The sequence below is a fragment of the Meriones unguiculatus genome, chromosome 4 (genome assembly GCF_030254825.1).
Source record: "Meriones unguiculatus strain TT.TT164.6M chromosome 4, Bangor_MerUng_6.1, whole genome shotgun sequence".
Lineage (NCBI taxonomy): Eukaryota > Metazoa > Chordata > Mammalia > Rodentia > Muridae > Meriones > Meriones unguiculatus.
The window spans coordinates 113,504,545-113,518,274 of record NC_083352.1 but is presented as its reverse complement, the minus strand read 5'-3'; the positions used below and the strand labels follow the sequence as shown (position 1 = coordinate 113,518,274).

Below are 13,730 nucleotides of genomic sequence, written 5' to 3'. Positions count from 1 at the left end.
TGAGGCAAAAAGATTATGGCCTTTGCTACATGATGAGTTTAAGGCTAGCCTGGGCTACACGAGACACTGTCTCAAGAAACACTAGAAAATCATTGGTGTATAAGCTCAGTGTAAGCCCAGGCTACATAACTAGTTCCAGGCCAGCCTGGGCTACAAGTAAAACCCTGACTAAAAAAATCAATTACTTAAGGCCAGCAAGGTGGTTCAGTGGGTAGATTCCAATAAAGAAATGAAGACATTGTATGATTTGTTTGCTTTTTTAACTAATGTATGAAAACGCCAAAATCCCAACCCTCTCCTACCCAGGGATGACCTTTTTTGGAAGCAGAGCTGTTATGTAAGTAATGAAGTTAAAACAGGACTGTGGGTCCTACCCCAATGGGAGCATCTATTTTTGTTTGCTCGAGTATAATATTTCTTTTTTAATTGTGTGAGATTGGGTGTGGACAGGTATGTCTTCCATCCAAGTTCTAACTGGGCCTGACCCTGCTTAGCTTACAAGACCAGGCACATTCACTGTGGTGTGGAATGAGGCAGTGTTTACATGTAGATGCCCGGAATCTGAGACCCCAGAGCCGTGAACCCTGATGTGGGTGCTGGGTTTGAATGCAGGTCTGAAAGAGCAGCGAGCTCTCTTATCCACTGAGCTATCTTTCCAGCCCCTGAAAACCTTGTCTATCTATGTATCATCTATCTATCTATCTATCTATCTATCTATCTATCTATCTATCCATCCATCTATCTGTTGTTTTTTGAGACAGGGTTTCTCTATGTAGCCCTTAGCTGTCCTGGAATTCACTCTGTAGACCAGGGTATCCTCCAACCAAGAGATCTGCCTGCCTCTGAGCACTGAGATTAAAAGCGTGTGCCACCACTACCCAGCTCTGAACATACCTTTCAGAGGGGCATTTTGCCCTTGAAATTTTGAAACAGGGTCTTGCTCTGCAGCCCAGGCTGGCTCTAAACTGGCAATCCTCCCACCTTACCTCTGCAGTGCAGCTGTGAGCTGGAAAATTTGACCAAGAAAGACATGTGGAAGGCCAAGGCCTTGGAGGGAGGACCATGGAGATACGACAGGAAAGGCCAGGGAAGGCTGGCACTTAAAGGTAACCCTGGTTTCCAACTCTGCAGCCTCTGCAGTGGTGAGACAGCCCCTCCCAGGCTTGTATTTCTTGGTGTTTATTCCTCCCAACCAAATCTGGAGAACAAGTCTCTTGAGGTCAAGGTATCCCCCTCATGCTTTCATCACAAGGGCTGGCATTTATTTGCTCGTTGGAGACCTGTCTATTGAGGGCCTACTGGAATGGGCCCTGTCGTCAATCACTGGAGACAGGAAGCTAGACCAAACTATTGGCTTCTGAAGCCTGTGTTCTGCTGAGGGGCAGCAGCAGGTCACCTGTCAACTGGTGCTGAGCTGGAGGGAGCAAGACAGCAGGAAGGCAGGGTCAACTGGGACTGGGCAACACTGACAATGATAGGGGTGGAATGAGACAAGCTGGAAGGTTTGATGGTGCCTAGGGAACTGTATACCAACTTGGGCAGGGGTTGGGTGGGTGCCTCCTGGGGCCCGTGGCAGTGTCTGGAGGTCCTGGGGAATGGAGTTTGCTTTCACCTAGTAGACGACTGCCAAGAGCACACCTCGATGCCATGTCTAGAACAGCGTCCCATTCTCAGGATCCTCAGGAGGACGGAAGACCTCATGTCCAGCCACTGCACGACTGTTGTGGGAACTGTGGGAATGGAAAGGGCCCAGTCCTGGGACCTGCTGTGTCCTGGAAGGAAACTGGGAAAAGACCACAGCGTGTCAAGGAAGGGAGAACAGGAAGAGATCTCAAGCCAGAGTTTGGTTCTAGCCCAGTGTGGTAGCACATGCCTGCAATCCCAGCAAGTGGGGGTCCAGCCTGGTGTGGTGGCATCCACTCAGGTTGTCATAATTGCTTCTAAGCCAGGTCTAGGGGATGTGATGCCCTCTTCTGGCCTCCACGGGCACTGCACTCACATACACTTCCACACTTCCTCCTCCATATTGATATGCATACACAAAAGCTTTTAGCCAGGTGCTGTAAAATGATAAAATCTTGAGAAGGAGAATAAAAAATCCCTCCAAATTAGAGGTACAGCTCACTTCTTAAGAGTCTTTAGCTACCATACCCACAGCTCTGATTTTGATCCTAGCACTTTGGAGGAGGGTGAGAAGGATCAGGAATTCAAGGTTATTCTTGGAGATCAGTAAGTTGGAGGTCAGCCTGGTCTATAGAAAACACAAACAAGGAGCTAGAGAGATGGCGCGTGCCTGTGTTGCTCTTTTTCCTTGTTTGTTGTTTCTTTTAGTTTTTGATACAAGGTCTTTCTGTGTAGCCCTGGCTGTCCTGGAACTTGCTCTGTAGACCAGGCTGGCCTCCAACTCCAAGATCCACCTGTCTCTGCTTCTCCGGTGCAGGCAGTAAAGTATGTGCCACCTCTGCCCATCTGCTTTCTTTTTCTTTTTAAAATTAGTTTACTATTACTTATGTGGGTGTTTTGCCTACATGTAAGGCTATGCGTGCCTGGTGTCCCCGGAGGCCAGAAGAAAGGGTGTCAAATTGTCTAGTACTGGAGTTACAGTTATAGTTGAAAGCCACGATGTGGGAGGTAGGAATCGAACCCAGTTCATCTGGATGAGCCAACAATGCTTTTAACTGCTGAGCCATTTCTTTAGCCCTACTTGTGGCTTTTGCGGAGGACCCAGGTTTGATTCCTTTGGCTGACCTCTGGCCAACAGGCCTCCACATACAGACACACACACACACACACACACACACACGAGTGTTCCTGTTTTATTCTGGACTAGAACAGAAATCCCGAAGGCTCTCAGCAGAGGAGACATGGAGGCAGTGCTTGACTGTGTCAGAGGCTGAATCTGCCCAGAAAGAGGCGGAGCAGGTTGCAGGGAGCAGCAGCAGTGGGGATCACAGCTGGAACACTCCAGGCCTGAGATGAACAGATTCTAGACTAGGGTGGAAAAATATGACGATGGCTAGAACTGATAGGTTCTGGATTGTTTAGAAATCCAGCTGACAGAGTCAGGGAGGGAGAGAGGCAGAGGAGACAAGACGCCTTCTGAGGTCCCCCTCGGGCTGATGGGAACTTCGGTTGGTGCCAGCTGAAGCATGGGTAGTGGTGGGGTCTGGGTGGCACTAGCATCCAGTGGCTACAGAAGCCATGACTGGAGGTGACATCACCCACAGCTGGGAGTGTGGTGGGGACTCAGTTCGGATGCCAGTCCGTAAGAAATACAGATGAGAGAACTGTGTCATGGTGGCACACGACGCCTTTAATCCCAGCACTCAGGAGGCAGAGGCAGGCAGGTCTCTGTGAGTTCGAGGCCAGACTGGTCTACAGAGCTAGTTCCAGGACAGCCAGGGCCACACAGAGAAACCCTGTTTCGGGGTAAGGGTGAGATGGGGGGGGGGGGGGTGAGGGGTGGGGGGAGAGACAAGACAGGGGTGGGGTGGGGGAGTGATGGCTGGAAGTTTTCAGAAAAGTGAGTGGAGAACCAGGCCAGAGGGGCACCTGACTACCCTGAGGGGGTAGGGGATGGGGAGTGTGAAGGAAGAAGTGATTGACCAAATCAAGGTTCCAGACAGATCAAGTTGGCTAAAGCCTGAGAACTGACCAGTTAGCCATGATGGTGACAGGAGAGGGACCCAGTGATGTCCTCAGAAGATGGCCACTTCAGGTCACCACGTGAAGGGAGCAGGGGAAGTCTGTGCCTGGCTGGGGCATCTTCTGCTGTGACTTTGAGCAGGTTCCTGCCTGCCCTCAGTGACTCCCACGCTATTTGGGGCGGATGAGCTCATGGGAGATGAACTGTGAAGTGCTTTTTAAGGACCCAGTGACAGTTGGTCCCTGGGCATTTATGTAAAAACACCTCCAGTGACATATGGGTTCTTGAGGCCAAGAAGCTTCTGCTCGCACTTGCCTCAGAACAGATGGAGGCTTTCTAACTTCCGCCCTGCCACAAACAGTTGACCACTTCCCCCAAAGGCAGGCAGACACCCTAACAGTTAGAAAACATACTAGACAAATGCCTGGAGACAGAGCAAAGGAGACCAGGATAGATGGTTAGCAGTTCAGATGGTTGGGTGGGGCCGGGGTTGGCACAAGCTTGGAATCACAGCATCTGAGCAATTGAGGCACGAGAAGCAAAATCAGCTAGGTGGGGAGTCTGAGTACAGCCTGGGTTACAGAAGACAGGGGAGTCTGGTGATGGTGGTGCATTGGCTTTAATCCCGGGATTTAGAGGCAGAGGCAGAGGCAGAGGCAGAGGCAAAGGCGAGCAGATCTCTGAGTCCAAGGCCAGCCTGGTCTGCAGAGCAAGTTCCAGGACAGCCAGAGCTACACAGAGAAACCCTGTCTCAAGAAACAAAAGAGGAGGGGAGAGGTGGGGAGGGGAGAGGAGTGGAGGGAAGAGGAGAGGAAAGGAAGGGAAAGGAGACAAAAGAAGGAAGGAAGGAAGGAAGGAAGGAAGGAAGGAAGGAAGGAAGGAAGGAAGGAAGGAAGGAAGGTCGGTCCTGAGCAGACAAGTCTTTGGCTGAAAGCTGGAGTGATGAGCTGTGGTTTGCACAGATACCTGAGGGGGTGATACAGAGCATCTCTTCTAAGGTGATGCGTGCTCTTGCACTGCCAGGCAGCCTCTCCCAAACAAAGCTACACAGACTCCCCGTGAGGCTACGAAACAGGATGACAAGGGCAAGAAGCCTGGCCCCAAGCCTACTGGTCAAGCCTTCAGTAGAGGCTGCCACTTCTGTTGCTGCCAGTAAGAGTGTTTGCACACACTCTGGAAAGAGAAGAAACTCAGAACTTTGTGGCTGCTCAGCATCCTGATAAACAACAAACACACGGTTAAGTGAGACAGCTGCAGACACGCCCATGAACACACCCCTCAGGAGGCTGAGGCAGGCTGAACCAAAAAGCATGGTTTTGTTTTTGTTTTTTGTTTGTTTTCTATGCAGTGCTAGGGAACAAATGCAAAGCAAGCCAGCACTGAGCCACATCTTCATCTTCCACCAGCCTAACACACACACACCACACACACACACACACACACACACACACACACACACAATCTTCCCCAGGGTCAATGAGATAGTTCAGGAAGTAACCCGGTTTGCTGCCAAGCCTAAGGACCTGAAACCGGTGCCTGGACTCATGCTAGAAGCAGAGAAGGAGCTTCTAAAACTGTCCTCTGCCCTCCACATATATACATCGGAAAAGACATTTAAAATAAAATGGTTCTTTTTTTTTTTTTTTTTTTAGACTTTATAGCAGTTTATTGGTAGAGTGCTTGCTTACATGTAGCAGGCCCTGGGTTCAACTCCAGCCCCACAAAAAACAGGCATGGTGGTGCACCTCTATGATGGCGCACCTCTATGATGGCACACCTGCATGGTGGTGCACCTGTATGTCAACACGTTAGTGAAGGCAGTAGGTTCAGGAGTTCGAGGTCATCCTCAACTACTTAGTGAGTGTGAGACCAGGCTGGACATGAGACCCTTTCTCAAGATAAAATAAAAGTAAAGAAGGAAAGAAAAGGGGGCTGGAGAGATGGCTCAGCAGTTAAGATCACTGGCTGTTCCTCCAGAGGACCCAGGTTCAATTTCCAACACCTGCATGGCAGCTCACAACTGCAACTCCAGTTCTGGGATCTGACACCCTTACAGAGACAGACATGCAAGCAAACCGCAATCAACATTAAAATAAACAAATCACACACACACACACACACACACACACACAGACTCCCTTCAAGGGTTTGGAAATTCAGCTGGGTGGTAGAACACTACCTCAGAAGAACCCTGGGTTCAGTCCCCAAACTGCTTAAGACTCACGCTAAGACCATTGCCTTTCTGGGCCTACCCATCCAGAGCTAGTGTGTCTCAAAGCTGCTCTGTCTGCCAACTCCAGCCAGTTTCCTACTTGGCCAGACCGGTTTGAGAGCAACCCACTTAAAGTCATGAGTCTGGTGAGGACGACTGTCTCCCTATGGCTCACATCTGGGGTGCCACTGGCTGTGCCAACAGATGTCTCTGCTTGAACAACAGGTTTTTCAGGTGACTGCTCTGGGCAGGCTACAGCTGATGCTGGCTTCTCTTTAAACAGCAATTTAGCTTTTATTTCAATTCAATGACTCTATTACTAGATACAAGAAAAAAAGCACAGGGGTGGATTTTTTTTGTACTCTTATTAAACATAAATCACGCCAGGTGTGTGAATACATACCTGCAATGCCAGCACGGGGAGGCAGAGGTAGGAGGGGTCAAGAGTTGCCTTGATATGTAATGAGTAGGAGGCCAGCCTGGGATACATGAGACCAGTTTCAAAAATTAAAGATAAATAAGCGGGGTGGTGGTATCTCTAAGTTGAATGCCAGCCTGGCCTACAAGAGTGAGTTCCAGGATAGCCAGAGCTAGAGAGAGAGAAGGGGGAGGGGGACAGGAAGAGAGGGAGGAGGAGAGGGAGAGAGGGATAGGAAGAAGGAGGGGGAGAAAGAGAGGGGGAGAGGGAGAGAAAAGGAGAAGGAGAAAGAGGGAGAGGAAGAGAGGGAGAAGAAGAAGGAGAGAGAAGGGGAGGGAGAGAGGGAGGGGGAAGGGAGATAGCAGGAGAGAAAGGGAGGGAGAGAGAGAGAGAAGGAGAGAGAAGGAGAGGAAGAGAGAGAGGAAGGGAGAGAGGAAGGGAGAGGGAAGAAGAGGAGAGCGAGCAGCACTGGCTGCCTTTGCACAGGACTTGGGTTAAGACCCCAGCACCCACCTGGAGGCTCACAACCAACCATAACTCAAGTTCCAGGGGATCCTACACCCTCTACTGGCCTCTACAGGCACTAGGCAGACATGTGGTTCACTGACATACATTCAGACAAAACACACATAAATAAATAAATAAATAAATGAACAATTAATCTTACTCTGCATGCTCCAGTGCCTTGCTGTGGACATCATGGTGGAGCCCCTGCAGGGACCATCTGCAGGCCTGGGCAGATTCCCCACTGGCATGGCAGAGTCAAGTGAAGGGTTTGCTTGAGCCCTGCTGGAAAAAAAAAAAAAAAAGGATGCCCTCCACTAAGTTTCTCACTCAAAACAAGTTTAGTCTTGAACCGTGAGATTCAGAAGGCTAAGAGAGGGGAGAGGCAAAGGTCAAGGTCACTCCAGGCTACGTAATACAAGACCAGCCTAGGTTACATGGCAAGACCCTGTGCCCCACCAAAACAAGAAAAGGGTCTGGAGAGATGGAAAGGCCAGTTACATGCCTACTGAGCAAGCATGAGGATCTGAAGTAAGAGTCCTAGGTTCTCAGAAAACAAGGTGGCAGGCTGGGAAGATTGTCCAGGGTGCAGGGTCCTTGCTGTGCAGGCCTGAGGTCAGGCTCCCAGAATTCCAGGGCAAGCCACAGGGATGCAGGAGCACACGTGTGCATGGTCTCAGTGTCTCCACAGGAACCCCACCGCAAACCCGCCCACTAGCAAGCCTTGACCCTGTCTTAACTAGCCTTGACCCCACAAATTATGTGGACGGTAAGGACTGGCCCAGAAGGCTGCCCTCTGACCTCCACAGGTTCACCGTGGCATGCACACATCCCCATTCGTGGACACAAACAAGCACACTAAACAAATAAAAGAGGTGAGCAATCGAGGAAGACACTGGATGTTGACCTCTGACCCCCACCATGCGCACACACATCCACACATCCAGTATACATACACAAAACAAAACAAAAACTCAGGAGTAACTCAGGCCTGCTGGCGCAGCTACTGGGAGGGAAAGTTGGAGTAGCTGGGCTGGATGGTCTTCATTGGGTAAAGTCTCCACATTGGATGTCCTGAACTTTATACCCGGAATCTACAGGGTAGAAAGAAAGAACCAGCTCCAGAAAACTGTCCGCTGAGTGCCACACACTAGCCATGGGACACACAGACACACGCTAAACAAACAAACAGACAAATAAATAAAGGTTAAAAAAATTAAAAAGGCCAAGTGTGGTGGCCCACCTCTTTAATCCCAGCACCTGGCAGGCAGAGGCAGCTAGATCTCTGCGAGTTCAAGGCCAGCGTGGTGCGTTCCACGATAGCCAAGACCATGCAGAGAGACCCTGTCTCAGAAAGAGGGATGGGGGTTAGGCTGAAAGTCAGCTGCAGCGCACAGTGGCCTTGGCCCTGGGTTTGAAGCACAGGTCCCAAGGGCTGAGTGAATCATACAGGCAAAGCAGCCAACGTGTGGGTCTCGTCAATGATCTTCTACAAGCAAAAGGAAACCTATGTGATCTTATTTCCTTCCGGGTCCAGGAAGCCGGCTGTATCCAACACAGGCTAAAGGAACTCACTTTAGGACTGCATGGGCTTGTGGACTTTTCCCGGAAAGCGGGGACTATGGATACATGGCGCCCCCTGGTGGCCGGTCAGAGTTCTGCTCCTGGCAGGCCGGGCTCTTGTCTTGAGTCCTGCCCATTCTTGGGTCTCCTTGAGAACATGGAAAATATTATTCAGCCCATTCCATCCTCAGACAGAACGCAGGGTGTCGAAAGGAGGTGGGGACCGCAGAGCTGAGGAATGCAGAGGAAGGGCGTGGACAGGCCCTGGGGACTCCAGGGATCAGGACGTGGAAGGCGCACGGATGACCAGGCTCTCACCTTTGACCTTCCCTAGGAGCTTGCTGAGAAGCTGAGAAAGTCTGGCCCAAAGCTCGCCAGGAGCCTGGGAGGTTAGAAGTCCGGGAAGGCTGGTACCTCTTGGAAAGCTGGGTCGGCTTATCTAGTTCAGGTGTTCTTTGGGGGCTCACTGCGTGCTGGGTGATAGTCTCACTATTGGGGACATAGGAATAGACAGACTCCTCGCTTTGGGCGCTCCTGATTCCTGCCTCCCACTTTATTCCTTCTGATGATATTCCTGCCGTGATGCCCTTGGCCACCAGGCTCCAGAAGTGGAATAGATGTCCATTCGCCTGGTCTTGGATTTTGGCCCTGAAGAATGTGAGGTAAATGAATGTTTCCTACGCATTTAAAAGAGAAAGAGACCTTGGGCCAGGTGGTGGTGGTGGCGGTGCATGCCTTTAATCCCAGAGCTCAGTGGGAAGATGGAGGCGGATCTCTGTAAGTTCGAAACCAGCCTGGTCGAAAGAAAGAAAGAAAGAAAGAAAGAAAGAAAGAAAGAAAGAAAGAAAGAAAGAAAGAAAGAAAGAAAGAAAGAAAGAAAGAAAGCTCACCAGCTCAGCAGTCACGGTGGCTCACACTTATAATCACTTGTGGGTTGGCTGAATACACTTGGGAGGCTAAGGGTTGCAAAGTCTGAGGCCAAGCCTGGGCTGTATCGCAAGTCTCTGTCTAAAAAGACAAGGAAAAGAGAAAGAGAGGGAGGAGGTGAATGGTTCTCCAGAAATTGGAGGTTCAAGTCTCTCCTGTGCGAAGACACCAGCGAGGCTCTTTTAGGCTTTTTGAAATTTACTTTTTATGTTTATGAATGTTTTGTGTGTGTGCTTATCTGTGTACTACACGTGTGCCTGGCATCCAAGGAAGTCAGAAGAGAGTGTCGGATCCTGGAGCATGGAACTGGAGTTACAGACAGTTGTAAGCCACTGTGTGGCTGCCGGGAATTGAACCCTAAACCTCTACAAGAGCCACAAGTGCTCTTAACTGCTGAGCCAGATCCCAGCCCCCTTGGACTATGCCTCTTTTATTTTCTGATTTATTTATTTGTTTTCTTTTGTTTTTCTAGACAGGGTTTCTCTGTGTAGCCCTGGCCATCCTGGTGGACTATGCTCTTGATAGTAGAATGGGATCCGTTTTTTGTTTGTTTGTTTGTTTGTTTGTTTGTTCAGATCCAGGAAGCAGTTGTCCTATTGGTCATTCAAAAAAGTTTTTACTACAGCAGATGAGACAGTTTACTGTTTGGATGTGCCTGCTGCCAAGCCTGAGAACCTGAGTTCAATCCCTGGGCCCCACTGATAGGACAGATCCGACTCCCAGGCTACACACACACACACCATTAAAAAATAAAACAAAAAAACCATTTTACTACATTGAATCATTTTTTTTCTTTTTGTTTTGTTTTGTTTTGTTTTGTTTTGTTTTGTTTTTTCAAGATAGGACTTCTCTGTGTAGCCTTGGCTGTCCTGGACTCACTTTGTAGACCAGGGTGACCTTGAACTCACAGAGATTCTTCTGCCTCTGTCTCCCCGAGTGCTGAGATTACAGGCCTTACATTTTTAAATAAGGCCAGGAGTGATGATTGTTTAGCCCCCGCTTTTTTTTTTTTTTAAGATTTTGTTTATTTAATATGTGAGTTTTCTATCTGCATGTATACCTGCACGCCAGAAGAGGGCACCAGATTCCAGTCTTGTGGTTGTGGGCCACCATGTGGTTGCTGGGAATTGAACTCAGGACCTCTGGAAGATCAGGCAGTGCTCTTATCCACTGAGGGGGATCTCTGTGAGTTTGAGGCCAGCCTGGTCTACAAAGTGAGTCCAAGGACAACCAGGGCTACATAGAGAGACCCTGTCTCAAAATACATTCATTGCATTTTAGTTTAGGGTTTTATTTGTTTTAAACAGTAGTTCTCGGAAATATAAAAAGGAAAAAAAACAAAAGTCTTTTTTGTTCATTTTTAAATTTTTACTTAGTGTGTGTGTGTGTGTGTGTGTGGTGTGAGGGAATTCATGTCACAAAGCACTGATGAGCACATGACAGGTTTGTGGCTTTGGTTCTTTCCTTCCACATTCACGTGGATTCCAGGGGTCAGACTCAGGAGTTAACTTTACCCAGTGGTCCATCTCGCTGCCCTCACAGCTTAGTTCATCAAACCAGGAGGTGGGGACTAGTTTAATACAACTACAAGCCCCAGAGGGGCAGAGATAGGCACTGCCAGGGACCAGCTTCTCCTTCAGGAATCCCCAGGACCAGTGCTTGGATGCCTCCAGACGGAAGTCCTTGGTGGTCACCGGCTCCGATCCTCCCATAGTGTTAAGGTCTATGGCTTTGTACTTATGAAAAGCAGTAAACAGACACCTGTAATCCCAGCACTTGGGAGACTGAGGCAGGAGGATTGCTCTGAGTCTGAGACCAGCCGAGTCTGCCTAGCAAGACACTGTTTCAAACAAAGAGAGTCACAGAGGTGGCCTGCGGTAATCGAAGCACTCAGGAGGCCAAGGCAGGACAAGGCTGGCCTGGGAGACCGCAGTGACCCGTGTCTGAATAGTTTTGATATGGTTTGAATAGTCTGAATGGTTTGAATAGGTGTGGCCCCATAGACTCAGGAGTGTGAATGCTCCGCCCACAGGGAGGGGCACTGTCAGGAGGTGTGGCCCTGTTGGAGGAAGTTTCTCACTGTGCAGGTGGGCTTTGAGGTCTCCCCTGTCTAGGCTTCATCCAATGTAGGAGAGAGTCTCCTGGCTGCCTTTGGGTCAAGATGCAGAACTCTCCTCCAACACCATGTCTGCCTTCGCACTGCCGTGCTTCTGCCATGATGATAATGGACTGAAACTCTGAAACTGTAAGCCAGCCCCAGTTAAATGTTTTCCTTTTAAAGAGTTGCCCTGGTCATGGCGTCTCATTGCAGCAATGAAACCCTAACTTAGACACCTCATTCCAAAACAAGGAAAAAAAATGGTTCTTGGCCAGCCTGGGCGACATGAGTTCCTAAGGCTGGGCTAGTGCTGTGGCGCATGCTGCCCCCTAAAGGAAACCTCTTAAGGGGCTGTGGCCGACCTAAGGGGCCAGGAGGGAGGAGGAGGGCAGACGGGAAAGGAGAGCCTATGCCCACAACGGCAGCGTCCCGTCCACCAGACAGATCCGCACCGTGGACGATAGGACAGAGGGAGGTCTTCGTCATTTTGGGGGAGATCTTGCTAACTTTCCTTCCAAGAGCCTAGTTCAGTGCGTGCTTGTGACAATGGCCTGGCCCAAAGGTGCCACGTGAGATTCTGAAGCAGGATGGGTGACATCTGGCAGGCTTCGGCACTGTGGCGAAGAATAACCACCTCTGGCACATGCTGGTGGAGCTATCCAGGCCCCTGAGGCACCCAGGGTCACTTATTGTCCTTGGTGAGGGGAAAGGAGAGGCCCTAGATAACCGGGCTTTAATTAGCCCTCATGGCCCGAGATGATGTCAGAACAGCAGGTGCTCCTATGGGAGATCACCCAGTCTGGCCCTGTCTTATAGTTGGATATCAGCTAACACAGGGCCAGTGAGTGACCCTTTTTGGGCCCTTACTTTTAGCTCAGACTACTACTTTGAAATTCACTGTGTAGTTGAGGCTAGTCTCGAACTTGTGCCTCAGCCTCCCATGTACTTACAGACACAAATGGCATAGGGAGCAGATATACCGTGTCTAGGAGTGGTGGTTATCTAATTATTTACATTTGTCAGCAACACTCAAGAAACTAGGCTGGGCATGTGGCTTGTGGCATAGTGCTTGCCTGGCATGCACCAAGCCCTGGTTGTGTTCATCCCCAGCATGGCATAGACTGGGCATGGTGGCTGCCCCTGTGTAATCCTAGCAGCCAGGAGGTGGAGGGGTGAGGACAGAAGTTCAAGGTTGTCCTCTGCTGCTCTTTGTAGTAATTTCAAAGCCAGTTTGGGCTACATGAGACCTTGTCTCAGAAAAACCACATATTGCTCATCCAGAGGACCCAAGTTCCGTCCCCAGCAGCACATCAGGCAGCACATAGCAGCCGGTAAGTCTTAACTCCTGAGGATCTGATGCCATCTTCTGTCTTCCACAGATACCTTACCATCATAGAAAGCTTGACAACGGACCTCAGAAGAGGAAATGACACTTGCTTCATACTCCATCACTGACCAAGTGACCCTGTCCTGTCCTAGGACTCCAGCCCCTTACTTCTTCCATTGTCCCAAAGTGTGGTACTATCGAGGGCATGAGGTTCTTCTGCTCCCAGATAAACACCGGGGGAACCAGAAATGCCAAACACGCAGCTCGTCTCTTTCACAGAAGGGATGTGTGGTCCTGTTTTCCACTTAGAAGGCTGGGAGTGGACGTTGCTAATAGCCTGGTGATCTGAGCTATCTGCAGGGCCAGGCCATACCCAAATCCCCCAGAATGTTTATCCGAGACTCCTTCTCCTTAGACCTTTATCTTGGGCATTGTTTCTTGGCCAACAGAAGGCATCCTTATGGGAAATGTCACATGTACTTCGTAGGTCGGTGACCTCTACACTATCTGTAACCAAGATCACGCCAGATGGCCCTACACCGCCTTAAGCTTTATTGACGCACATTGGATTGAAAAAGTTGTTTCCAGAAAACTTTTTTTCACCCCAAAAGTTGCACTGTATTTAAATGCCTAAAAAAATAAATTGTCCGATGTCAGACTCTAGATGTTTGAACCAATACCAGCTACTGGGTTGATTTGGACCAATCTCCTTCTTGCCTCATGAGGATCAACACGCAGCTGGCCCCGGTGGTCACAGAGATCCCCTAGACCGTGCTGCCACCATCTGCCTAAGGGTGTGCTACTAGCAAGACAGGTTGCCAGAGGCTGGCTGGATACAGCTCTTCCCAAGCCCAAACTCAGTGGCGGCATGTCGGTCCTTCACACCCGAGTTTGGTGAGAAGGCCGCTTGGGGCTTTTTTCCAAGAATTGCTTGCTGGTCACTTGCCAGGCCCTGCCGCTGGCAGCTGGGAACCTCTGACTACCGGGTCCCCTTTCCGGGACTGATTTCTTGTTTCAGATTCCTTCCTTCCACAG

The 13,730-nt window shown here is 49.8% G+C and overlaps 1 long non-coding RNA gene across 2 annotated transcripts; it reads left to right on the top strand.

Moving 5' to 3' along the window:
* The first annotated feature begins 8,564 nt into the window (after positions 1-8,564).
* Positions 8,565-13,342, top strand: LOC132653526 (uncharacterized). Of its 2 annotated transcripts, none has more exons than XR_009591258.1 (4): positions 8,565-8,732; positions 8,943-9,005; positions 11,385-11,515; positions 12,748-13,342. It is a non-coding gene; the product is annotated as an uncharacterized LOC132653526 (long non-coding RNA). The 2 variants fall into 2 exon arrangements; XR_009591257.1 differs by having other exon boundaries at positions 8,566-8,732; positions 11,370-11,515.
* Positions 13,343-13,730: the final 388 nt, after the last annotated feature.